Source organism: Balaenoptera borealis, assembly GCF_965194805.1.
Source record: "Balaenoptera borealis genome assembly, chromosome: 12".
NCBI classification, from domain to species: domain Eukaryota; kingdom Metazoa; phylum Chordata; class Mammalia; order Artiodactyla; family Balaenopteridae; genus Balaenoptera; species Balaenoptera borealis.
Genome location: NC_138869.1, coordinates 35,595,735 through 35,622,966, shown reverse-complemented (window position 1 = coordinate 35,622,966; position 27,232 = coordinate 35,595,735). Strand labels below are relative to the sequence as shown.

General features: G+C 37.0%; 1 protein-coding gene and 1 pseudogene across 51 annotated transcripts in view; one reads left to right on the top strand and one right to left on the bottom strand.

Moving 5' to 3' along the window:
• The window catches only part of SLMAP (sarcolemma associated protein), a 150,914-nt gene that overhangs the window by 26,213 nt on the left and 97,469 nt on the right, over window positions 1-27,232 (top strand). The window lies entirely within an intron of this gene.
• LOC309607347 (pyruvate dehydrogenase E1 component subunit alpha, somatic form, mitochondrial pseudogene) lies at window positions 6,132-13,459 on the bottom strand (annotated as a pseudogene). Its single transcript has 2 exons — window positions 13,414-13,459; window positions 6,132-12,638 (listed from the first exon to the last, which is right to left on the bottom strand). The product of its transcript is annotated as a pyruvate dehydrogenase E1 component subunit alpha, somatic form, mitochondrial pseudogene (transcript).

Below are 27,232 nucleotides of genomic sequence, written 5' to 3'. Positions count from 1 at the left end.
GTAACCACTACTCTGTTCCCTGCATCTACATGTTTGTTTTTGTTCGGTTTGTTCACTTATTTTGTTTTTTATATTCCACATATGAGTGAAATTATAGTATGTGTCTTTTCCCATCTGAAGATGTGTCTTTTTTTGATCCTCCATGTAAATTTATAAGTAAATTAGCTGAATCAGGCATTGTTAGAAATTGTTTTTATCGTTGTTATGGTGTTTATCACTGTCTAGTAGTTTTTTCTTCTCTATTATCGTGAATTGAATTCCTTTAAGCTGGAGGATTTTGTTTTCTTTCTGTGTTCATCGTTCTAAGTTTAGTTAGCATTGAATAGATTTTAACAGTTAGGTTTTATATTTTCTGCTTTGATCTCTTAGATAGTGGCTTTATCTATTATATTTTACTTAAATCATATCTTTGTCTTTAGGGGTTTTTATCTTCTGTATTGTGTGTTCCTATAACTTGACCATGATGAATTCTAAGCGTATATAGTTATTTTTACCATTTAAAAAGTTAACTCTTTAGAATTGTGTGGACTCATTTATGTTTTTCATTATACTGGCAATGTAAAAAATAAAAGAAATTTATGATTATGTTTAAGCATTTAACAACACAAGCAAGTTATGTAGGCTTCTTATCTGCCTCCAGTCAGTGTGGTATTTCAAGGAAAATTCTTTTCTTCCCTGAAACTCTAGTTTTAGAGCTCAGTTATCTCTGGCTCTTCATTAAAATTCCATTTCTAGATGTGAAGAATTCCCTAATCTAGATGGGAATTCCTAAAACATATACACAGTATTCTCTAGATTTCAAAGTGCTGTTGATTCATTTAGCCAGTATTATTGAGTTCTTCCTGTGTGCTAAGCATTGTTCTAGTTAAACAAAACAAAGTCCCTGCCCCATGGAGCTGACATTCTGGCGTGCAGTGTGCCATCATCAGTTTTTCATCATCACCTCAGTGTATTTAGGACAAAAGGGAGTGCTTGATTTACTGACAGGGAATCCAACATAGTTCAGTTCATCTTGTCCTATAAATTTGCTGTGTAAAAGCAATACTGTTAATATGTATCCAAAGTATTCTGGTTAAATTTCAGTTTTGCCCTCAATTGCTAGTGCTCTACACTTGGTAAAATCTGTCCATATCGCCTTCAATTTTATAAATTTAGACTGTATGTGTATTTTCTTAACCTTGTTTTTTATGTACTAAGTTAGATTTTTTTTTTTTTTAAGTCATCAGGGAATCTCTTTACATGAGTCATTGAATGATTTTGTTTTGGTTGTTTTCTCCCTACTCTGAAACTTACTTTTCCATTTTCCTCAGTGTGAATTTTAATAGAACTTTTCAAACTTTTGTTTGCATGACACATACTTTCCTAGTTCTTAATTTTTTTGACTTTTTGACAGTTTTGACATTTCCGTCTGTTTCCATTGTTTATGGTTTCCATAAAGACTTTATCTTTATCCTTTAGATTCCACGCCCCATTCTCTCTCAAAATTCATATACTTACAGTCTTTTTTTTTTTAAATTAATTAATTAATTTATTTATTTTTTTGGCCTCATTGGGTCTTCATTGCTGCACACAGGCTTTCTCTAGTTGCGGTGAGCGGGGGCTACTCTTTGTTGCGGTGCACAGGCTTCTCACTGCAGTGGCTTCTCTTGTTGCTGAGCACGGGCTCTAGGCACGTGGGCTTCAGTAGTTGTGGCATGCAGGCTCAGTAGTTGTGGATCGTGGGCTCTAGAGCACAGGCTCGGTAGTTGTGGCGCACGGACTTAGTTGCTCGCGACGTGTGGGATTTTCCCGGACCAGGGCTCGAACCTGTGTCCTCTGCATTAGCAGGCGGATTCCTAACCACTGCGCCACCAGGGAAGCCCTATTTACAGTCTTAAATTACCACTTCTAAGCACTTAATTTCAAAATTTATGTCCTTATCATGAATTTCTTAATGATATTTTTTAGTTTATTTTTAGTGTTTTGATACACTTCAGTTGTTTTTAGTATATTCACAGAATTGTGCAGTGATTACCACATTTAATTCCAGAATGTTTTCGTTGCCCCCAAAAGAAACTCTGTACCCATTAGTAGTCACTCCCCATTTCCTCTTCTCCCAGCTTCTGGTGACCACTAATCTAATTTTTGTCTCTATAGATTTACCTGTCTGGGAATTTCATATAAATGGAATCATACAACATGTGACCTCTTGTGCCTGGCTTCTTTCATTCAGCATAAGTTTTCAAGATTCGTCCATGTTGTAGCATGTATTGGTACTTCATACCTTTTTATTGCCAAATAATATTCCTTTGTAGGGATATATATAACATTTCATTTATCCATTTATCAGCTGATGGATATTTGGGTCATTTCTATTTTTTGGCTATTAAAAAATGCCGGAACTTTCCTGATGGCGCAGTGGATAAGACTCTGCGCTCCCAATGCAGGGGGCCCGGGTTCGATCCCTGGTCAGGAAACTAGATCCCACATGCATGCCGCAACTAAGAGTTCACGTGCCACAACTAAGAGTTCACAGGCCGCAACTAAGGAGTCCATGTGCCACAACTAAGGAGCTCACCTGCCGCAACTAAGACCCCATGCAACCAAATAAATAAATAAATAAATATTAAAAAAAGAAAAAGAAAATTGCCGCTGTGAACATATATGTACAAGTTTTTGTGTAGAGGAACTGCCAAACTGTTTTCCAAAGTGGCTGTACTATTTTACATTCTCACCAGCAACTTATGAAGGTTTAGTGTCTCTACTTCTTGTTCAAACTTCTTATTATCTGTCTCTTTTATTGTAGCCATTCAGTGAGTATGAAGTGTCTCACTGTGTTTCTGATTTGTATTTCCCCAGTTACTAACTAGTAATACTGAGCATCTTTTCATGTACTTATTGGCCATTTGTATACTTTTCTGGGGAAATGTCTGTTCATATCCTTTCCCTGTTTAAAAAAATGGATTATTTATCTTTTTATTGTTGAGTTGTATATTCTGGATACAATTCCTTTATCAGATGAATGATTTGCAAATATTTTTCCCCATTTTGTAGAATGTCTTAATGGTGCCTTTAAAAAAGTATTATTGTAAAATACACATAACAGAAAATTTACCATTTTTACCATTTTAAGTGGTATTAAATACATTCACAATGTATTGCAACCATCACCTTCATCCATTTTAAGTACTTTTTTTTTCTTATCAGTCATCCATTTTATACACATCAGTGTACATGTCAATCCCAATCTCCCAGTTCCTCACACCACCACCCCCACCCCCCACTGCTTTCCCCCCTTGGTATCCGTACGTTTGTTCTCTACATCTGTGTCTCAATTTCTGCCCTGCAAACCGGTTCATCTGTACCATTTTTCTAGGTTCCACATATATGCGTTAATATACGATATTTGTTTTTCTCTTTCTGACTTACTTCACTCTGTAGGACAGTCTCTAGATGCATCCACGTCTCTACAAATGACCCAGTTTCGTTCCTTTTTATGGCTGAGTAATATTCCATTGTACATATGTACCACATCTTCTTTATCCATTCATCTGTCGATGGGCAGTTAGGTCGCCTCCATGACCTGGCTATTGTAAATAGTGCTGCAATGAACATTGGGGTGCATGTGTCTTTTTGAATTATGGTTTTCTCTGGGTATATGCCCAGTAGTGGGATTGCTGGATCATATGGTAATTCTGTTTTTAGTTTTTTAAGGAACCTCCATACTGTTCTCCATAGTGGCTGTATCAATTTACATTCCCACCAACAGTGCAAGAGGGTTCCCTTTTCTCCACACCCTCTCCAGCATTTGTTGTTTGTAGATTTTCTGATGATGCCCATTCTAACTGGTGTGAGGCCTCATTGTAGTTTGGATTTGCATTTCTCTAATAATTAGTGATGTTGAGCAGCTTTTCATGTGCTTCTTGGCCATCTGTATGTCTTCTTTGGAGAAATGTCAATTTAGGTCTTCTGCCCATTTTTGGATTGGGTCGTTTGTTTTTTTAATATTGAGCTCCATGAGCTGTTTATATATTTTGGAGATTAATCCTTTGTCTGATGATTCATTTGCAAATATTTTCTCCCATTCTGAGGGTTGTCTTTTCGTCTTGTTTATGGTTTCCTTTGCTGTGCAAAAGTTTTTAAGTTTCATTAGGCCCCATGTGTTTATTTTTGTTTTTATTTCCATTACTCTAGGAGGTGGATCAAAAAAGATCTTGCTGTGATTTATGTCAAAGAGTGTTCTTCCCATGTTTTCCTCTAAGAGTTTTATAGTGTCCGGTCTTACATTTAGGTCTCTAATCCATTTTGAGTTTATTTTTGTGTATGGTGTTAGGGAGTGTTCTAATTTCATTCTTTTACATGTAGCTGTCCAGTTTTCCCAGCACCACTTATTGAAGAGGCTGTCTTTTCTCCACTGTATATCCTTGCCTCCTTTGTCATAGATTAGTTGACCATAGGTATGTGGGTTTATCTCTGGGCTTTCTGTCCTGTTCCATTGATCTATATTTCTGTTTTTGTGCCAGTACCATATTATCTTGATTACTGTAGCTTTGTGGTATAGTCTGAAGTCAGGGAATCTGATTCCTCCAGCACCGTTTTTTTCCCTCAAGACTGCTTTGGCTATTCGGGGTCTTTTGTGTCTCCATACAAATTTTAAGATTTTTTGTTCTAGTTCTGTAAAAGATGCCATTGGTAATTTGATAGGGATTGCATTGAATCTGTAGATTGCTTTGGGTAGTAGAGTCATTTTCACAATGTTGATTCTTCCAATCCAAGAACATGGTATATCTCTCCATCTCTTGGTATCATCTTTAATTTCTTTCATCAGAGTCTTATAGTTTTCTGCATACAGGTCTTTTGTCTCCCTAGGTAGGTTTATTCCTATATATTTTATTCTTTTTGTTGCAATGGTAAGTGGGAGTGTTTCCTTAATTTCTCTTTCAGATTTTTCATCATTAGTGTATAGGAATGCAAGAGATTTCTGTGCATTAATTTTATATCCTGCAACTTTGCCAAGTTCATTGATTAGCTCTAGTAGTTTTGTGGTGGCATCTTTAGGATACTCTATGTATAGTATCATGTCATCTGCAAACAGTGACAGCTTTACTTCTTCTTTTCCAATTTGTATTCCTTTTATTGCTTTTTCTTCTCTGATTGCCATGGCTAGGACTTCCAAAACTATGTTGAATAATAGCAGTGAGAGTAGACATCCTTGTCTTGTTCCTGATCTTAGAGGAAATGCTTTCAGTTTTTCACCATTGAGAATGATATTTGCTGTGGGTTTGTCATATATGGCCTTTATTATGCTGACATAGGTTCCCTCTATGCCCACTTTCTGGAGGGTTTTTATCATAAATGGGTGTTAAATTTTGTCCAAAGCTTTTTCTGCATCTATTGAGATGATCAGATGGTTTTTCTCCTTCAGTTTGTTAATATGGTGTATCACATTGATTGATTTGCATATACTGAAGAATCCTTGCATCTCTGGGATAAACCCCATTTGGTCATGGTGTATGATCCTTGTAATGTGTTGCTGTATTCTGTTTGCTAGTATTTTGTTGAGGATTTTTGCATCTATATTCATCAGTGATATTGGTCTGTAATTTCGTTTTTTTGTAGTATCTTTGTCTAGTTTAGGTATCAGGGTGATGGTGGCCTCATAGAATGAGTTTGGGAGTTTTCCTTCCTCTGCAATATTTTGGAAGAGTTTGAGAAGGATAGGTGTTAGCTCTTCTCTAAATGTTTGGTAGAATTCACCTGTGAAGCCATCTGGTCCTGGAATTTTGTTTGTTGGAAGATTTTTAATTACAGTTTCAATTTCATTACTTGTGATTGGTCTATTCATATTTTCTATTTCTTTCTGGTTCAGTCGTGGAAGGTTATACCTTTCTAAGAATTTGTCCATTTCTTCCAGGTTGTCCATTTTATTGGCATAGAGTTGCTTGTAGTAGTCTCTTAGGATGCTTTGTATTTCTGTGATGTCTGTTGAAACTTCTCCTTTTTCATTTCTAATTTTATTGATTTGAGTCCTCTCCCTCTTTTTCTTGATGAGTCTGGCTAATGGTTTATCAATTTTGTTTATCTTCTCAAAGAACCAGCTTTTAGTTTTGTTGATCTTTGCTATTGTTTTCTTTGTTTCTATTTCATTTATTTCTGCTCTGATCTTTATGATTTATTTCCTTCTGCTATTTTTGGTTTTGTTTGTTCTTCTTTCTCTAGTTCCTTTAGATGTAACGTTAGATTGTTTATTTGAGATTTTTCTTGTTTCTTGAGGTAGGCTTGTATAGCTATAAACTTCCCTCTTAGAACTGCTTTTGCGGCATTCCATAGGTTTTGGGTTGTCGTGTTTTCATTGTCATTTGTCTCTAGGTATTTTTTGATTTCCTCTTTGATTTCTTCAGTGATCTCTTGGTTATTTAGTAACGTATTGTTTAGCCTCCGTGTGTTTGTGTTTCTTACGTTTTTTCCCCTGTAGTTGATTTCTAACCTCATAGCGTTGTGGTCAGAAAAGATGCTTGATATGATTTCAGTTTTCTTAAATTTACTGAGGCTTGATTTGTGACCCAAGATGTGATCTATCCTGGAGACTGTTCCGTGAACACTTGAGAAGACAGTGTAATCTGCTGTTTTTGGATGGAATGTCCTATAAATATCAATTAAATCTATCTGAGGTATTGTGTCATTTAAAGCTTTTGTTTCCTTATTTATTTTCATTTTGGATGATCTGTCCATTGGTGTAAGTGAGGTGTTAAAGTCCCCCACTGTTACTGTGTTACTGTCGATTTCCTCCTTTATAGCTGTTAGCAGTTGCCGTATGTATTGAGGTGCTCCTATGTTGGGTGCATATATATTTATAATTGTTATATATTCTTCTTGGATTGATCCCTTGATCATTATGTAGTGTCCTTCCTTGTCTCTTGTAACATTCTTTATTTTAAAGTCTATTTTATCTGATATGAGTATTGCTACTCTGGCTTTCTTTTGATTTCCATTTGCATGGAATATCTTTTTCCATCCCCTCACTTTCAGTCTGTATGTGTCCCTAGGTCTGAAGTGGGTCTCTTGTAGACAGCATACGTATGGGTCTTGTTTTTGTATCCATTCAGTGAGCCTGTGTCTTTTGGTTGGAGCATTTAATCCATTCACGTTTAAGGTAATTATCGATATGTATGTACCTATGACCATTTTTAAATTGTTTTGGGTTCGTTTTTGTAGGTCCTCTTCTTCTCTTGTGTTTCCCACTTAGAGAAGTTCCTTTAGCATTTGTTGTAGAGCTGGTTTGGTGGTGCTGAATTCTCTTAGCTTTTGCTTGTCTGTAAAGCTTTTGATTTCTCCATCGAATCTGAATGAGATCCTTGCCGGGTAGAGTAATCTTGGTTGTAGGTTCTTCCCTTTCATCACTTTAAGTATATCATGCCACTCCCTTCTGGCTTGTAGAGTTTCTGCTGAGAAATCAGCTGTCAACCTTATGGGAGTTCCCTTGTATGTTATTTGTCATTTTTCCCTTGCTGCTTTCTATAATATTTCTTTGTCTTTAATTTTTGCCAGTTTGATTATCATGTGTCTTGGCGTGTTTCTCCTTGGGTTTATCCTGTGTGGGACTCTCTGCGCTTCCTGGACTTGGGTGGCTATTTCCTTTCCCATGTTAGGGATTTTCGACTATAATCCCTTCAAATATTTTCTCTGGTCCTTTCTCTCTTTATTCTCCTTCTGGGACCCCTATAATGTGAATGTTGTTGCGTTTAATGTTGTCCCAGAGGTCTCTTAGGCTGTCTTCATTTCTTTTCATTCTTTTTTCTTTATTGTGTTTCGCAGCAGTGAATTCCACCATTCTGTCTTCCAGGTCACTCATCCATTCTTCTGCTTCAATTATTCTGCTATTGATTCCGTCTAGTGTATTTTTCATTTCAGTTATTGTATTGTTCATCTCTGTTTGTTTGTTCTTTAATTCTTCTACATCTTTGTTCAACATTTCTTGCATCTTCTCGATCTTTGCCTCCATTCTTTTTCCAGGGTCCTGGATCATCTTCAGTATCATTATTCTGAATTCTTTTTCTGGAAGGTTGCCTATCTCCATTTCATTTAGTTATTTTTCTTGGGTTTTATCTTGTTCCTTCATCTGGTACATAGCCCTCTGCCTTTTCATCTTGTCTATCTTTCTGTGAATGTGGTTTTTGTTCCACAGGCTGCAGGATTGTAGTTGTTGGCTTCTGCTGTCTCCATTTTCAGTACTTTTCCTTCATCCTCAACAGAAACTCTTTACCCATTAAATAATAACTCTCCTCTTCTCCCTGAGGCTCTAATAACTGCTATTTCTACTTTGTGGCTCTATGAATTTGCCTATTCTAGGTGACTTATATAGGTGGAATCACATAATATGTGTCCTTATGGTGTCTTTTATAGCACAGAATTTTTAAATTTTGAAGTTCAGTTTATCCTTTATTTTAAAAATAATTCTAACAACCCTAAAATTTTTAATTTATATTACCATTTGTGCTTTTGGTATCACGTCCAAGAAGCCATTTGCCTAATCCCAGGTCATGAGGTCATATTCTAACCATTTTTGAGTGTTCTCTTACTTGGCCCTCCCATTTGTATATTAAACGTCAACCAATATAAACTGTCAGTGGTCTGTCAGTAGTTTTATGAGAAGGGTTTATTAGATGTTGTACTATTTAAAAATTTTTAGATCAGGATAGTGGTTTCAAACTTTAGAATCTCCTGAGATGCTTACTGAAAACAGGTTCCTCAGATGATTTCTGTACATTTGTAGTAAATGTCTAGGAGACTTGGCATCATGTGGTTGAAAAGTGTGGAATTAAAATAGTCCAGCATAATGATGAAGAGCCTGGATCCTGGATTCTGACTAGCTGGGTGTGAATCCTGGCTGTGCCACTTTCTTAGCCATATGATCTTGGGCCAGTCACTTGTTCTCTCTGGGCATTCATTTCATCTCTCAGGGTTGTTGCAAGGATTAAACAAGCTAATATCTGTGAAGCACTTAGAATAGTTTGGCAATAGTAAGCAGCACATGTGTGTTACATATTATTATACCCTTTAACTCAGTAATATCATTTCCAGGGACTTAATCTAAGAATATTAACAGATATGTTGCATAAAGATGTATGTATAACAGTTTCATCAAAGAGATTAATTGCAAGAAGTCTTCCATATATATAGTCAGTAGACCTATGGTTAAATATCTTAATGAAATTTATGAAATGTCATGTAGCCATTTAGTCATATTCAAAAAATATTTAATGCCTTGGGAAAATAGTGACTTAAGTGAAAAAGTCAAATTAATATACAACTACTTGTAAAGTAGGTCTATAAACTTCTTTAAACATATGGGGCAGGGAAATGGAGTGTTGGTCTTGTAATGCATATAAATAAATAAGTTAAACTGTTGACAATGATTATCCTTGGAAGCTGGGAGGAATAATTTTAATTTTCTTCTATACTTTATTGTACTTTCTTGACTTCAGTGATAGGTATTTTATACTCAGAAAAACAAATTAATTTTGAAAAAGACCAGAAGAGGGGAAAAGCCCAATGTGAAATAGGAAAAATGATAGGAAAATAGGAAAAGCCCAATGTGAAAGAGGATAATAGGATGATAGAAAAATAGGAAAAGCCCAGTGTGAAATAGGAGAGCATAATGGGAATAGGAAAGCTGCATCCTAATACGAGTACTGTTATTAAATGATTTTAAACCTTGATTGAATTTTATCTCTTCCTTGGGGACATAGTTTCCTTATATGTAAATGAGAAATTGGACTAAAATTTAAAAGGCAGTATAGTAGAATGGTTAAGAGCTGGGAGGTCAGAAGTGGGGAGTTAGGGACTACAGCTGAGGAGATCATTACATGGGTTCATACCCTAGTTCTTATTTGCTTGGTGACTTCTGGCAAGTAATTTGCCAGAAACTCTGCCTCAATTTTCTTGTTTTTAAAGTAGGGTTAATAATAGTACCTCACAGGGGAGTGGTGAGAATTAAGTGAATTAAATACATGTAAAGGACTTAATATTAGAGCCTGGCACACAGTAAGAATTCAGTAAATGTTAACCATTTTTACTGGTATGTAGATCCTTTCTAATGAGGTTATTTATTGCCAATATTTTTAGTCAAGTGAGTGATTCTTAAATCTGTCATTTGAAAGTTTAGTCAATTTTCTATATAGATATTTTTGAGATTGTGGAGGCTATTGATTTGTGAAATAGAATGTTTTGGAGGCCCTGGCCCCCACCCCCAGCTTGCCTTATTTGTTTTGTGTTCTTGTGCAGGCAGCTTCTTTGAGGTCCTAAGTTATCTCATCCATGAGAGTATTTTATAGACCATTTCAGCAGTAAAAATCTCATATTTGATTTTTTAGTTTTTTTCTGACTCTTTTTGTTCTGAAGCTGATGTGTGCAGCTTAATCTGCCTGTAATTAAGTTGCATAGGCTGTTAGGTTGTACCTGTTTTTCTTCAACTGATGTTTCAGTTTTAAACTTGAGAAATGGCATAAAGCCCAAGGGAATGTTACAGCTCAGTTGACTTGCCCATTCTAGAAAAAGCTAACATTATATTGTAAACTCAGCTAGAAGTTGGTGGAGCATTACCTCTGGTGTAACTCGATTGATGCATAGATGTTATTTAATGTAATCCCAGAAAAAGAATGTACCCAAATGTTTTAAGAGGTAAATCTGAGTGTGAAAATTACTTTCAGAGTCAGCAACCATATTGAAATTCATTTTTGGAACCCTGAACTAAGACTACAAAAATAGATGACTTTTATAATATTATATCATTTTCTTTCACTGGCTATATGAGATAATTAAGTGTTTGGTGAATAGTGACTCAGCTATTCCATTGCTTGGGAAATTTTTGTCTGCGAACAAGTCACTCTGTGATACCTCAGTTTATAATGGCAGTCAAAATGAAGATGAAATTTGTATTTTAATACACTTATTCTTAGATCTTCAGAAGCTCTCTCCTTTTCTACATGGAGTAACTGCAGTAGGCAGCCCACCATGGGAGGCATTATTTCTGTGTTAGAGAATAAATTAGTAGAGTTAACATTGCCAGGAAGCAAAAGGCAGTAGTTTGACTGCCACAGTTAAGTGATACAATTTGTTACTTATAACAAATATAAGGTATTTTCCTCTAATTGTAATAACTTGTTCATTAAACATACCTAGCTATAATCCTCATAACAAGAGAGTGGTATGTCTTTTGGCTTGATAGGTAAAATCAGCTTGAGACAGCTTTGTGACTCACTGACACAAGAGGGAAAAATCTCTGCCTGACTTCGGAATTGGATTTTATTTTAGGATGAGTTGTTTGTGTAAGTATAGATATGAGAGAGTTCCTCTCCTACATGTCTAATATCTTATTCTATCTCCCCATAGATTTAACTCAATGCTTCCAAATTCCCCCAGCCTATACTTTTCCTATCTTCTGCTACTTGGTTCACGTTAATTACAAAGTGTTCCTATTTCTCCCTCCATATTTTTCTTTCTGAATGTAAGAGTTTATGAACTTTTCCTTTAAACATTTTGAATTGTCTTTTGTGTTTGTCGATTTGTTTCAGTTTTTAAAATTTTCATTTTTTCTTGTAGAAGAGTCTAGTAACATATTTGCTTCTGTGGAGGGAAATTGGGAAACTGTGGGACATGGGGAAGAAGATGTACTTTTCACTGTACCACTGGAATTTTGGAACCCATTAAATTTTTCTCCCATCTTTTTAAACTTAATTTTATAGAGTAGCATAAACACGTTTACAAACTGTTTGTTTGTTTGATGGGTTTTATTTCTTTTAAAGTTGAGAACACAAAGTTTCTTGAAGTTGACCATTGAATGTTCTGTTGAAGGCATAATAGTAAATTTACAGTGTTCCTTTATTTATTTATTTATTTATTCATTCATTCATTCATTCTACTCCGGGTCATAGTTGCACCACGCGGGATCTTCGCTGTGGCATGCAGGCTCTTAGTTGTGGCATGCGGACTCTTAGTTGTGGCATGTGGACTCTTAGTTGTGGCATGTGGGATCTAGTTCCCTGACCAGGGATCAAACCCGGGCCCCCTACACTGGGAACATGGAGTCTTAAACACTGGACCACCAGGGAAGTCCCTGCAGTCTTCCTTTAAATGATTCACTTGATCCATAAACTTCAAAAGGTGGATCACTGTAATAGAAGTGATGGCCTAGCTCTTCTAAAGGTGGTTTGGGATCAACTGTAGCAAACTAGACTGTGCTCTCAATTTCTTTCTTCACTTCAACATCAGTTTCCTTTCATTCTTCAACACTGGCAATATTGCTGTGTGCTGTTCTATCTCGGAGAAGCATAATAGGGTCACTCTTCTTACTTCTTGTATTTCTTCTTGTGTATAGTAACTGGCTCCAAGATCATGCATACTGTGTCCTTCATAATGTTGAGTCTGCAGCTCTATCAGTATGATCCCCTATACAGATCTATAATAGGCAGCTGCAATCTTTGTTGCCTCCTGGACACATAGAGCATCCATTCCATCTGACCTAAGCCCAGGAAGAAAACTGCCTTTCTTGTAGTAATCAGTGATGGCTGCTGCTCTCTAAACAGATGTTTCCATTCCACAGTGGTTTTTCTCACAGATGAAAATAAATGGTCATTTCCACAAAGTTGCCATATTGTATGCTTCAAATATAAAGTAAAACAGACCTCATTTTTTCCATTATACAATTGGCCCTCCCTATCCATGGGCTCTGCATCCACCCATTCAACCAACTGCAGATTGAAAATGTTTGGGAAAAAAATTCCAGAAAGTTCCAAAAAGCAAAAATTGAATTTTCCATGCACCGGCAACTATTTACATAGCATTTACATTGTATGAGGTATTATGAGTAATCTAGAGATGATTTAAAGTATATGGGAGGATGTGCATAGGGTTATATGCAAATACAATGCTATTTTATATAAGGGACTTGAGCATCTGAGGATTTTGGTATCCATGGGAGTTCTGGAACCAATCCCCCTTGGATACTGAGTGGTAACTGTACTTACAGGCCAGACCAGTGCTCAGGGGAACCTGAGCTCTGACAATGCCCTGATCCCTGTAGAAGGTCTTAGTGTACATGTGTATTAATCCTACTTTTCCTTTAGCACAACCTTCTCTTTGTCCTGTAAACTCTACAAATTTCTAGGACAGAAAGTCCACAAGTAAAGCTAAAGCCATGAGCCCAGTAAGCGGTGATGAGATGATCTATGATATTTATCCCGACCTCAAGTCCCCCACAATCTTCTTGACATTACATAAGTAACAAAAACCACGAATAACTTTCTGTTTGATTCCATTGGCAAACAGTCTGTATCATCCCATAGAGTCTGAGTCTCTCTTCACTACCGAGCACTGTTGTGATAAGAGGGCCCTCTTACTACCCATGAAGGTCACATTTCTTCATTTCAAATGTACCATCATTTGCACAGTTACGGGATGCCACCAGTGCTCTGCTAGCCATGACCCGCAGGAAATGGTGAGAATCTTCCTCTTAGAGGATCTTCCTCCTGAGTGTAGGTCGTGGTGGTGGCAGCAGTGATGTCATGCTCTATGCTGGGTCATAGGCACACAGATATTTTTAAAGAGTGCAGAATATTCATGGATAGGCTGTAGTTTTCTTAACTGTTCTTCCATTGTTGAATATTTACATAGGTTCCATCTTTTAAAACTATTATACATTTTGCTTTGCTGAATATCTTTATACCTAGATCTTTATTTATGTTTTTTATTACTTCTGTAGGCTGAGCTCTCAGAAGTAAATCAAAGGGGACATTGTTTTAAAGCTCGCTTCGTATACTTTGCCAAACTGCTTTCCAGACAGGTTGTGCCAATTTACACTCCCATGACCAGCTTGTGAAAATGTTTCTCTTATGTCACTCTTGAATGCACTGAGTGTTATTTAAAATACTTTCTGCCACTTTTATCAGTAACAAGCTGAATCCCTTAAATTTTTATATTACAAAGTTATTTTCTATGTGCGTGTATATATTCATATATTCTTTTCATCCTTCCTCTGTTCATTGGCTTTTTAAAAACAGCTTTATTGAAGTAGAATTTACATTCCATAAAATTTACCCATTATAAAAGTAAGTTTAGTTTACTTGAAGTTAATGGTTTTTAGTAAATCTGTAGTTTTGTAATCATCACCATAATCTAGCTATAAAACATTTTCATCACCCCCAAAAGTTCTCTTGTGCCTATTTGCATTCAGTCCTTGATCCCACATGCAGCCTTAGGTAACCACTGATCTGTTTTCTGCCTCTATAGGTTTGTATATTCCAGAAATTTTAAATAAACAAAATCATACTATATGCAGTCACTTGTGTCTGGCTTCTTTCCGTTAGCATTATGTTTTTGAGGTTCATCTATTTTATAGAATGTATCAATAGTTCATTCACTTTATTGCTGATATATCTTATTTATTCAGTGGTTGATGGATATTTGGATGGCCTCCAACTTTTGGTTACTATGAACAGCGCTGCTAGGAACATTTGTGTACAGTACTTTGTGTCTTTTATTTCTCTTGGCTAGATACCTAGGTGTAGAATTGCTTGGAACCCATTACATTTTATATCATTACTTAGCCACAAAAAATGTTTCTTTTAAAGAAAGGATGATAGCACTGTATTTGAGAAGAAACATAAATAAATGATATAAAAGAGTTAAACTGGAATGATTGGATCAGGCAAGTGAAAAGTTCTAAGACATGCAGTATGACTGTATAATAATGGAAACCCCTTCAGGATTTATTGGTACATGAGCAACTGCTAGAGCCTAAAACCAAGTGAAGGCAAAAAAAAAAAAAAAAATTAATGAATATCTAAATAAACATTGATAACTACTTTGGTTCCATGAAAAATGAGAAAAATGGAAATAGAACATCATTTGCATTAATTATGACAGAAAAATGAGTATATATAACACACAAAATGTCCTTTGCAATATAAAAGAAGGTCAACAAGATTTTTGTAGGTAGACCAAAGAACTATGCAGTCAGTTCGTTCAAGGTGAGTATATGTAGTAAACAAACAGACATCCTTGCTAGTAACCACAGAAATAAATATCTTACAAGATGCTTGTTATATTAAATTAGCAAAATCAAAATATGTAGTGCTAGAAAGGTTGTGATAGTGACGTTAGCTTTGTGTTTTGGTCTAGTCCACATGCAAAGCAATGGGGCAGAGCTTGTCCACATCTGTGGAGTAGTAAGATTCTGGGGTAACCTCTGTTTTAGCTTCTTTGAATGTAATTAACATATTTTAATAGTAAATTAATAAGGGAAGAAATAAACCAAAAGATAACAGCTACAGATTTCTCCCATGTGCTGAAGTCCAGTCTGGTCGTGCTTTTCTCTCTCTACTCTCTCTGTGACTCACCTAAACTCTGGAGGCACTAACCCAACTCAACTTTTTTTCTCTCTGGCCTGGAGAGCTGCGTGTGATCTGAATCCTGCTTTTCCAGCTTTCGCTAAATCCTGGATCCAGTTGTTCTTTAATCCTATGACTCACACCTTGAGAGTCACCCCCACCCCACTCCAAGAAAATGCTTTTAACTTTCTCATAGCGAGTAATAATTCTGTCACATCTTTTCTATGCTTTAATGATTTTGTGTTAGGTGCTCATATGAAAATACGCTTCCGGTTGATTTTCCTTTTTTTAAAGTTCTTTGCAGAGTTCTTCTGTATGGGTGGGACCAAGCACTTATGAGTCACTCCCAGTTAGTACAGTACAGCCATCCAAGAGTAAGTGATTTTTCAGTGTGACAAATTGTCTGCCAAAAAATTGTAGAGCTAAAATCAAGAAACGGAAATTGATCCTTGCTCTGTTTATTTCCCCCTGTATCTTCAAGTTATCTTTTTTCTTCCAGTGTCAAAAATTCTTTCCATTCCTGACAAATTTTTATTGTATTGGTAATATTTTTCCCTAAGTACTAGCATTATAGGTTTTTACATCATCCATACTTAAATACTTTTCCTTGTTATATAAGGCTATGAGATTTATTGTTAGTTGAGTTTATGTAAAGTTGTGGGTGAAGTATTATGTAACAATGAAGAAGTCAGGTATGATAAAAAGTAAAAATTTTCCTATTCATTTTATTATACTTGACAACAATTTTTGGTTTATTAAGAAATACATCACCAATTTTCTTTGTATAGAGCAACCACAAATACTCTTCTACTAAAACTATAAATACTCTTCTACGAGAGGTAGTGGTGCAACTGTATTTAGTTCCTTTCGTCTTTTCCACTCAGATTGGCTTGACTACTTAGGGACCTCAGGAAGAGATGGCCTGTAGATTCTACTAATTTTTGAAAAATTAATACAACAGAATTGGAAAGTCCAGACTGTTACGTGATTTGACTTGATTTCTGATCCCCACCAGTGTATTCAGGTCACTACACCATCTCTTTTTAAACTGGTAAAGGTGTTAGTCCTTGGCTGGTTCCCTGGCCTCTTGGTTATTTCTTTTCCTGATTTTTTCTGTAGCTTTTGACTGTTTTGTCTGAAATTCCTTCAAGCATATTCTCCACTAACTCTCCATAAAGTGGTAGTGTTCTTAAAAGTTCAATCATTGTTTTCCTTGTAAATGTTACTTTTGGATCATCTCATATAGTACAATAATTTTAATTACTTCTCAAATGCCTCTCCGATATCTTGAGCTCTAAGGTCTGAGTTTTCTACCCACTGCCTGCTTACATTTATTCACTTGAATGTCCTATAGAGACTCTAAAAACAATATACCCCAAATTGAAATGAATCATTCACCACCCCCTCCCCAGTATTTCCAAATACTGGTAATGGCCTTATCATCTCAGTAGCTCATACTAGAAACTGCTGCTTTCAACACTGAGCACTTAAGATCTGTCACTAAGCCCCTTTCACTGCTTCTAACACTGTCCAGTTTAGGACCTTATTATTTCTTTATTTCAATAACTGTAACTGGTCTCCCTACCTTCAGTCTAGTACCCCTCAAGCTATTCCCTCCCTGAGTGAAAGTCAGTTTGATCTTAGTATTTACCTATCTAAACCCTATAGTGGCAAGTCCCCTATCATCTATATCATAAAGGTTGTACTGCTTGATACGTCTTAAAAGGCTTGGTGACTGCTCACCTCTCCAGCATGACTTCCTGTCATTCTCAGTCTTGTGCTTCGCATGCCACCCCCCCACTAAGTTGTTTCTCACCTCTGTTTGCTCATGCTGTTTCAGTCCCCTCCCTTCTCATCCTGATTCACTCTTAATCAGCCTTCATGACTCAGCGTGGGACAGTTCCATCAGAAGCCTTTTCTGAATCCTCAGGATTGGGCCAAGTACCCTTCCTCTTTACTGGATTATTCTAGTTAGTATATGAAAGAGTGTAATTTTTGTCATATTAAAAAATTATTATCCTGACCCCACTTAACTTTCTAGCTACTGCCCATATCTTTGCTTCCCTTTAGGGCAGAACTTCTTAAAAGATTTGTCTGTATGTACACTTTCTCATTCCCCTCCATCCATTTTCTCTTGAATCACTCTGGTGAGGCTTTCATTGTCCACTACATCCACAATTCTTGTCAGGGTCATCAGTGGCTTCCAGGTTGCTATTTCCGTTGGTCAGTTCTTGTTCCTAATCTTCCTTGATCTTTCAGCATCATTTGACATAGTTGATCTCTTCCATGTTCTTGGAAACATCATTCACAATGGCTTCCAGGACACAACACTTTACTTCACTGGCCATCTTTGAAATTTCCTTTGCTTGGTCTTCATCTCCTTGACCTATAAACTTTGGACTGCTTCAAGACTCTGTCCTTGGTCCTCTTGTCTATCTGTACTTGCTTTCTCAATGATTTCATTCTGTCTCTTAACTTTCAGTTCTTTGTATATGCTGATGACAACCACATTTTTATCTCAAGCCCAGACTTTCTCCCTGGACTCTAGGTTCATATCCAGCTGCCTTTTTGACATTTTCACCTGATATCTAACATACACCTCAAATTTAATATGTCCAAAGCTGAACTCCTGATACCTCCCTAACCTCAATAAAAAACCTTCCGACATTCAGCCCTTCCAGTTCACGTGGGGGCAGTTACAGTTGACCCTTAAACAACATGGGTTTGAACTGCATGGGTCCAGTTATATGCAGATTTTTTTCAGTAGTAAATACTACAGTGCTACACGATCCGAGGTTGGTTGCATTCCTGGATATGGAACTGCAGATACAGAGGACCAGCTATAAGTTAAGTTATATGGGAGTTTTCAACTCCATGGAGGATTGGTGTCCCTAACCCCAGTGTTGTTCAAGGGTCACTTGTATATCCTTCTAAGTTGCTTGGGTCAAAAACTTTGGTATCCTTCTTGACTCCTTTTTTTCATATTTTACATCCAGTCTGTCAGGAAATCTTGTGCTGTACAAATATTATCATTTTGTGTGTGTGTTGTATAAAAAGTTATGCTCTTCCAGTTTTATAGCCCTGTTTTATTTTAAGGGCAGGGATCCTGAAGACCATATTTATACCAGATGCCTTGATTTGATTCCCCCCTCTCCCCCCGCCGCCCCATAAAGAACTCTGGTGGGTTGCTGAAGCTCTTCCATTCAGAACTGAGTCCTGTAATCTGAAAGAACAAAGAGCAAGTGAGCTGTTAACCCTCTTAAGTACCTTTCATAAGTCAGTGATTCTACTTTTGAAGTCTGTTCTTGTGTCAAGGAGATGACTAGTTTATTAACCCTTTTGAATTTATTGAACTTTTTCCTTCTTTGATCTCCCTTGATGTTTACCTCCTTTTTTTTTCCTGGCAAATTCTGTTTTTCTGTGTTTTTCTCTCTTTGTGTAGTTATATTTTTCTATTTGGGGGTTTGTTTTGTTTGTTTCTTCTTTTCATCTTCTTTCCACTTTCTTCCATCAAATGATGATAATGCGGAATTGAAGATTTGTTAGCCTTATTGAATAAAGTTTTATATCTTTTTTAATATTAAAGTTTAACTCTAAGATTTCTTTTTTGTGGAGATAAGCACTGTGAATAGTTTGTATACATTCTTTCAGATTTTTGTTTTCTAATGGTGTATAAGCATATATCATTCTTTTTTTTTAAAGATGAATCTCAATTTCAGGATATTTTATTTTATTATTTTATTTTTTTGGCTGTGTCGGGTCTTAGTTGCGGCACACAGGATCTTTTTTGAAGCACGCGGGATCTGTTGTTGCACTGCTTGGGCTTCTCTCTAGTTGTGGCGTGCAGGTTTTCTCTCTCTAATTGTGGCGCACGGGCTCCAGGGCGCCTGGGCTCTGTAGTTTGTAGCACGTGGGCTCTCTCCTTGAGGTGCGCGAGCTCAGTAGCTGTGGCGCGTGGGCTTAGTTGCCCCATGGCATGTGGGATCTTAGTTCCCCGACCAGGGATCAAACCCGCGTCCCCTGCATTGCAAGGTGGATTCTTTACCACTGGACCACCAGGGAAGTCCCTATCATTCTTTTTATAAAAGGGATCACTGTATGTCTTGATATATTTTAATTTCAGTACCCATACCGTTACATTATTTTTGATGATTATGATGTCTGATATTTAATCAGACAGACAGTTTGGCTGGGCATTAGTAGTTTCCAGTTTTTAACTTCTATTAACATTGCTTTGGTACATACTTATGCATTTGCCATTGTACATGTGTGCATTTCATTGTTTCTATAGGTTAGATTCCTGGATGTGGAATTGCTCGGTCAAAGAATATAAGCATTTAAAATTTTAATAGGTGTTGCTGAATCATTTTCCAAAATGGGTGTAGCAGTTTACACTCTTATGCCCAGTGTACATATGCCCAGTATGTGAGAGAGCTGTTTCTCCACATTTTTATTTTGCCAGAGCCAGGTATCACTATTCTTAATCTTTGCCAAACTGATATTGACCACTTTGATAATTGCCCATCTTCCTGAGCTTTTTGGTCTCTTGAAAGTTTTGGAGTTAGATGCTTGTTTGCCCCTTCCCATACATGTCTCTTTCTCTCTCTCTTTTTTTTTTTAAACAGAAAATTCAAATAGTATAGGAGGGGGTAATGGGAAAACCTCTGCCCTGCCCTAGTAATTTATATGCTACTAGGTGTCCTAAGGAGCATTTTGAGTTTTGAACTGAGTGAGTTAATGCTTCTGTGAGCATTATTCCATGACTTCACTGGATTTCCAACCCTGTCACTCACTCAGGGCCAGGAGTATAGTAGGGCTCTGGTTTAGAAATGGAATTATATGACATCTGTTAAATATCACTTGCTTAATTTATTCAGAAGCTAGTTCACACTGTCAAGTGAGCTGTAGATTGCTAATCTGTGCTATATATTCTGAGTGTATTTACATATATCTGAGGGTAGTAATTTCCTTTTGATATAACTTTGATTAGGGAATTCCCTGATCCATATTGTGATGTGTGTTTCATATTTTTTATAAATGGTTTTCAGTCTGTGCTGTGAGACAGAGATTTAGCTGCTTCTTTGCACAGGTTGTGGTTATTTATGGTAATATTCATGTGTAATGGGGCAATGGCATGCTATTTTTAACATCTGTATGTGTTAGAGTTCAGCTGTTACTGATTTATTTATATCTCTATCAGCTGTTTACTGTTTAAGTAATTAACTGGTAAATTATTTTTAAGAACCTTAGCTTAAGAAAGGTTATAAGGAAAAGACATAAAGGAAAGTCTTGCATCAGTTCTCTGACTGAAGAAGGTCGCAGTGGTTACACGTTTATGCATATTCTGTGAATTTAGTAATAATAGCTGCCATTTGTTTAGCAGTTACTATGTACAAATGCTGTGCTAAATACCTTACATGCTTAACATCATTTAACCTTTACAACAAACACTCAGAGGTACGTACTGATATTATCCCCAATTTATAAATAGGGATTTATAAATAACCCTTTATAACTAAAGGGATGCTCAGAGAGGTTAAATAACATGCTCAAGGTCACACAGTATGTTAGAAGGTGATGGAGCTGGAATTCAAACCTTTAACGTATGCTCTGTTCCATATAGCATATTGCTATTTAGATGTAATACAGTTTGGCCTATCCTATGGTAAATCAAAACTTTATAGCTTCCATTCTAAAGTATGAATTATTTCATTTATTCGAAATGTATTTTAAAACATCATTTGTGGGCTTCCCTGGTGGCGCAGTGGTTGAGAATCTGCCTGCCAATGCAGGGGACACAGGTTCGAGCCCTGGTCTGGGAGGATCCCACATGCCGCGGAGCAACTAGGCCCGTGAGCCACAACTACTGAGCCTGCGCGTCTGGAACCTGTTCTCCCCAACAAGAGAGGCCACAATAGTAAGAGGCCCGCGCACCGCGGTGAAGAGTGGCCCCCGCTTGCCGCAACTAGAGAAAGCCCTCGCACAGAAACGAAGACCCAACACAGCCAAAAAAAAAAAAAAAAAAAAAAAAAGTTACTCATGTTCTTAAAAAAAAAAAAACAAAACATCATTTGTTACTTGTGCCTATTGGAACTTTCTGACAGGGAATAAATGTTATAGTTTTAAAAAGATGGAATTGTAATGCTGTTCAGAGTATGATTTGGACTTAAAGGGTTGGGAGTTAGAGACTTAACCTGGAATAAAGCCTTGAGTCTCTGGTTTAGGTGTAATATTATTTAGTGAGAATTGTTATCTGAACGAGAAATCTTATTTGTTAAGATATTTAAACTGGGGCTTCAGAAAGAAAAGGAGGCTTTTAACAAGTAAAGAGTGTGGGTGGGTGGAAGCAAGGGCTTTTCGGGTCCAAGCACAACGTAAGCAAGAATCATACCTGGGGCTTGTGTAGGGAATTGCTAGTAGTTAAGCAAGGATAGAATGGATGGTACTTTTAGGAAAAGTGGAAAATCCAGTTTGATAGGGTGATTGAGGTCATTATGAAAGATTTTGAAAGTTATCAGAGCTCTCAGATTTAATTTTGAAGGCAAAGGGTCAATAGCCATTTTACAAAGGGAAACAAAATGGTCAGGTTTGTATTTTAGGAAATAAATCTAGCATCAGTGTAGAGGGTGAAGAGTGTGGAATCATAGCCATCGTCTTTGCAAATGTTATGGGCCTGAGTTAGAGGAACAGTAATGGGGAGGGAAAGGCAGTGTGGAATTGAGAGATTATTCTGAATCAGAATTCTAGGAATTGGTGACATTGAATGCCCTATGGGGTTATTGACATTATTACTACTGATAGTATTTGTTGTTATTACTGTTTTGCATTTGCTCTAAGTGACTTTGGAAAGTCACATATTCTATTTTTAGTGGCTGATGGCTGAATTCCTATTCACAGGTGCTCAGGAAATGGTGGGTAAATGATGGAATGAGTCAGGGCTATAAATATCACACTCACGAAATATTTATTTAAAATACTTGTGTGGGGCTTCCCTGTTGGAGCAGTGGTTAAGAATCCACCTGCTAATGCAGGGGACACGGGTTCGAGCCCTGGTCTGGGAAGATCCCACATGCCGCGGAATAACTACGCCCATGTGCCAAAACTACTGAAGCCAGTGCACCTGGAGCCCGTGCCCTGCTGCATCAAGAGAAGCCACCACAACGAGAAGCCTGCGCACCGCAACGAAGAGTAGCCCCCGCTCACTGCAACTAGAGAAAGACCGCGCGCAGCAACGCAGACCCAACGTAGCCAAAAATAAATAAATAAAATAAATTTATTTAAAAAAATAAAATACTTGTTTGATGCCTGTTCAGCAGGCATTTTGTTAAGGGCTAGGGATGTCAGTGAGTTAAAGGGATATAACTTATCTTGATCTTCAAGGGATTTGCCATGGTCATGAGGTGTCTAATAGACCTTATTTGCCATTCTTACTTTCTGTGTAATCTCTGGGCATATAATTTAGCTTCTTAACCTGTCTGTTCATGTGGAATACTACTTATTTCATAGTATTCTGAAGTTTAGATAAGGTTATGTGTATAAAGTGCCTAGCATAGTCCCTGGCATATGCTTGTTCCCTTTTAATCTGCCATGGACATGGAAGCTGGGAAACTCAAATTTATTAGGATTGTATGTCAAATAGGTGGTAGAAGGTAGTGAAGGCATTTCTGAAAGAAATTTTAAAAGTTTACTTTTCCTGATAATTTGGCATCATAAGGCCTGATTGCTGTTTTATGATTTTATTGTGACCGTAGAGAGGTTACTTAGATAGGTTGCTTGTGTTTCAGCCTCAACCTGCGGATCTATCAAATGAACAAAATCATTCCTAATTCATGTGATGGTTGGTAGAAACATTAGAGATAGTGGATGTGAAATGACCAGACAGACATAAGTAGCATAGCAGAATAGTTGAGATTAAAAAGTTTAAAATGTACATCTCTCCCCATTACTATCTTTGGCAGTTTACTTAACCTATTTTAGTCCTAATTTCTTTATCTGTGGTATAGGGATAATAAAACATCTACCTCATAGGACTGTTTTAAAGAGTAAGTGGAAAAATGCATGGAAAGTAGTTTATCCAAGCATATGGTAAGAACTCAAAAACTTGTGATTATTGTAAATTATGTGGTATCTTTTTGACACTGTTGAACAATTAACTCTTCTTTGGCTTTGCTCTGTGTTTAAAATTTCTGTATACATAGGTGAATTCTGGGTATAAGTGATGTTGCGTTTCATGGTAGTAAAAGAAATCAACAACCCTTTTAAAAGAAAAACTTCCCAGCAGCTTCACCTTTGGCCCTTACAACCTTGGAGGGGCTTCCCTGGTGGCGCAGTGGTTGAGAATCTGCCTGCCAATGCAGGGGACACGGGTTCGAGCCCTGGTCTGGGGAGATCCCACATGCCGCGGAGCAACTAGGCCCGTGAGCCACAATTACTGAGCCTGCGCGTCTGGAGCCTGTGCTCCGCAACAAGAGAGGCCACGATAGTGAGAGGCCCGCGCACTGCGATGAAGAGTGGCCCCCACTTGCTGCAAGTAGAGAAAGCCCTTGCACAGAAATGAAGACCCAACACAGCCATAAATAAATAAATAAATAACCCCCCCCCAAAAAAAAAAAAACCTTGGAAAAATGTTTAAGACCTTGTGTTTAAGCGGTAGATGGAGGTGGAATTTGAATGTGATACTTTCTGTTACTAAATTTCTGTTCAAAATTAAAAAAGAATTAGTGACTTAGTTGGAGGCATTACCTACTCATCCTGAGAAACAGTGGATGTCATGAGAGATATTGGGAAATGTCATGAGAGATATTGGGAATAGACTATGTTTTGAATATCTGAATCATGTGGGGGGCAGAAAAATGGGAGCCTCTGCACTATACTCAACCCCGTAAGGGGTTTATTTTCTTTGGTCCCAATAGTCATTTCCCATTGTTTCATAAATTTCATCATTATTATTTCTATATATTCACTTATAGTCCTCAGTAACTGTTTCCTTTTCTCTTTCAAAGTAGAAGTATTATAATTTTTAAAGAACTCCCCTATGGATGTGTGAATTGTCAAAGCCTTGAGGAGATAAATCTCTTGAAGAATTAACTGTCACTAAAAACAGGGAGACATGAGTAAAGAACAAGTTGTCTTAAACATTAAAATTATATGCCAACCTGAGTGGTTATGCTTAAAGAATAGAAAAGGCCATCATAGTCATTTTGATTACTTTATTAAGCATTTTAAAAAGCTATGTATGTTCTTTTGGGGGGCAGATGTACTATTTGTGTCTTTTAACATTTCCATTTAGTTTGTTTGCCAAATAGACTGTTTCATGTGTGGGCAGTTTTTGTTTTTGTTTTCTTAAATAAGATCTAGATTCCTGTTTTGCCAATTTTGCTAATCTTTAATGGAAAAAAATTAATTTTTCCTTCTCCCCTACCTCCTAGTGACTGTATAAGTCAATATCAACTGTCCTTAGATTTAGCCCATAGTGTGCATTATTAAACAATATGTAGGGCTACATCCTTTAAATATAGTGACCTTGTTCTGTATTTCCCACAAATGTGATCACAGTGATTTCCTTTTGTGGCAAACAAGACTTATTCTATGGGTGAGGTTTTTTAACTATCAGAGGTAAAGAATGGAGGTGCAATTATTTTATTGTTATTTCAGCTGATCTCAGGATGGTTTAAGCTAACATTTTGTGAGGAAAATAATGATCTATAAATTATTGTCAGAGTATTGTGTATTTAAAATATCACAATATCCCCTTGCTCTATCCTTAATATGCTAAAATATGTGGCATTTTAATAAATACATGTTTATTTTAGGTGTTGTCATTAAAATTTTAACGTTTGAGGTTAAGACCTCTTGGGGTCTAAAAGATTGAGTTTGAGATCAGTATCTGTTCTTTAATTACCTCAGTAGGAGCTTCAAAGACAAAGAAGAATGCATCTTGCTGTGATTAACACACCATGAGAGGAGAAAATAATCAGGATTTGCCTGTCAACCCATCAGTTTTCGGTTATAGGAAATAGGTTAATCTCTTCCAAATTGGAATTTGGTACAGGCTTTCAGTAGCGTCACCTCTCAGAACTGTAATGTTCTGATAATATGTTTATTTTGCATCTTGCTGAGATTCAGAAATCTAATTTACTTTGTCTTGAGTTCTCAGTGAAGGGTTGTCACAATTTTGTTTGCATATTTTAGAAGGGTGTAATCATTCTGTGTTTTATATGTTTTGTAATGTTCTCATTAAATTAAAAAAATTTCTTCTGCCCATCTTCTCTACTTCTGTTCTTCATAATCGTATCTCTGTTCCTACGTAGAGAGATAGAAATACTTTTGCTTTCTCTTTCTATTATGGACTGGCTCCACAAGAAAGAATTACTTTACAACAAATGTGTCTGGGATGTCACTTGGAGATGGAAAATGTCCTGGCAATTTCATAACATTTGTAAGACCTTTGGGTATATATTGACAAGTTCATTCTAGTTTACCTGTGAGATTTTATTTTGGTGAGAACATTTTACCACTTTTCTATGTGTTTCCCTACGGCATGTGAATAAAACTTTTATTTCCCCCTTCAGTGGCACAACTTAAAAATTCCAGCCTCTGAAATACGTGGTGCTTTGCTAGTCAGGAAGCCAGGAAGGTTATATAAACAAATCCATATTGAACATGCATATAAACTAAGTTTGTGTACTCTAAGAAATAACTAAATTGCTGGTGGCAAAAACGTACAAGTTATGGATCTCCCTATTTCTAGTGACTCCCACTGCAGTTCATCCTACACACAGCTGCTAGATTATCAGAGCTGTTGGAATCATCTCCCTAAAACAGTATTTTCATCAAATCCTTTAGTAGTAGCTTCTGTCTTAAGAAATCTCAACTCCTAAGTGCAGTGCTCAGGCCCTCTCTTTATAGCTTCACTCTGTTTTATATTTCCCCATTTCTTCCTTTGTTTGTTTTTGGTTACCCTCTAGGGCTGAGCCTTAACTATATATAAATATACTGTAGTACCTGTTCCTCCTCCATCTCCTCCTTCTCCTTGCCTTTCATTCAGATCACCTCTCTTACTCTTAAGTGTCTTGTTAGCAACTGACTGTGCCTAACTTTATTAATCCTAATCCTGCCTCTCAGGATTTTGGTACTTAATGCATACTCTCTTAATTTATTCTCAGTGTAGAGTTGCTCCGCATTTGATTTTATGGATGTGCAATCTCTCCAGACAGGTGCCAAGTAAACGTTATAGATTAAATGATTTGCCTTAATAGTGGAGTTAGAGTTGAAATTGGCTCTTCCTATTCTGATTGCTTCAGGAAAACTTCATAAACAAAGTGGGATTTCATAACTTTGGACTCAAAGACCAGAGACTGTTTAGTCTAAGTAGGAGAGAAGGTAGGCGTTGTAGAGGTTTTGAAGGAATAACAATGTCAAATCTGTACTATCTGTGAGACCATGGCAATCTACTTAATATACCTGAGCCTCAGTTTCTTAATCTAGAAAATAGACATGGTAATAGCTACTTGGTAGGATTGTTGTGAAGATCAGAAGTGCTTGTGCATAGCAGGCAGTCAATAAATGGTAGCTGTTATTATAGATTAGGGACTTGTGGAGTGACGCCATAAAAAATAATGGAGGAGGGAGCTCCAAAAATTGGTTTTCTTCACCAGGATGACTGTTAAGCTAGCATGAACTGTCTGAAGCAATTATTTTGGAACTCTGGAGTCTAAGCAAACACTTGCAGCATCCAGAGGAGTGCTTAATGAAGAAGAGGGTGATAAATTTCTGAGAATTTCAGAGTTATGCACAGTGGCTACCATTTCCATCCCCTAGCCCTGTGGCGGGTAACTGTGGGTATGGTGGCCCATGATTCCTGGTGT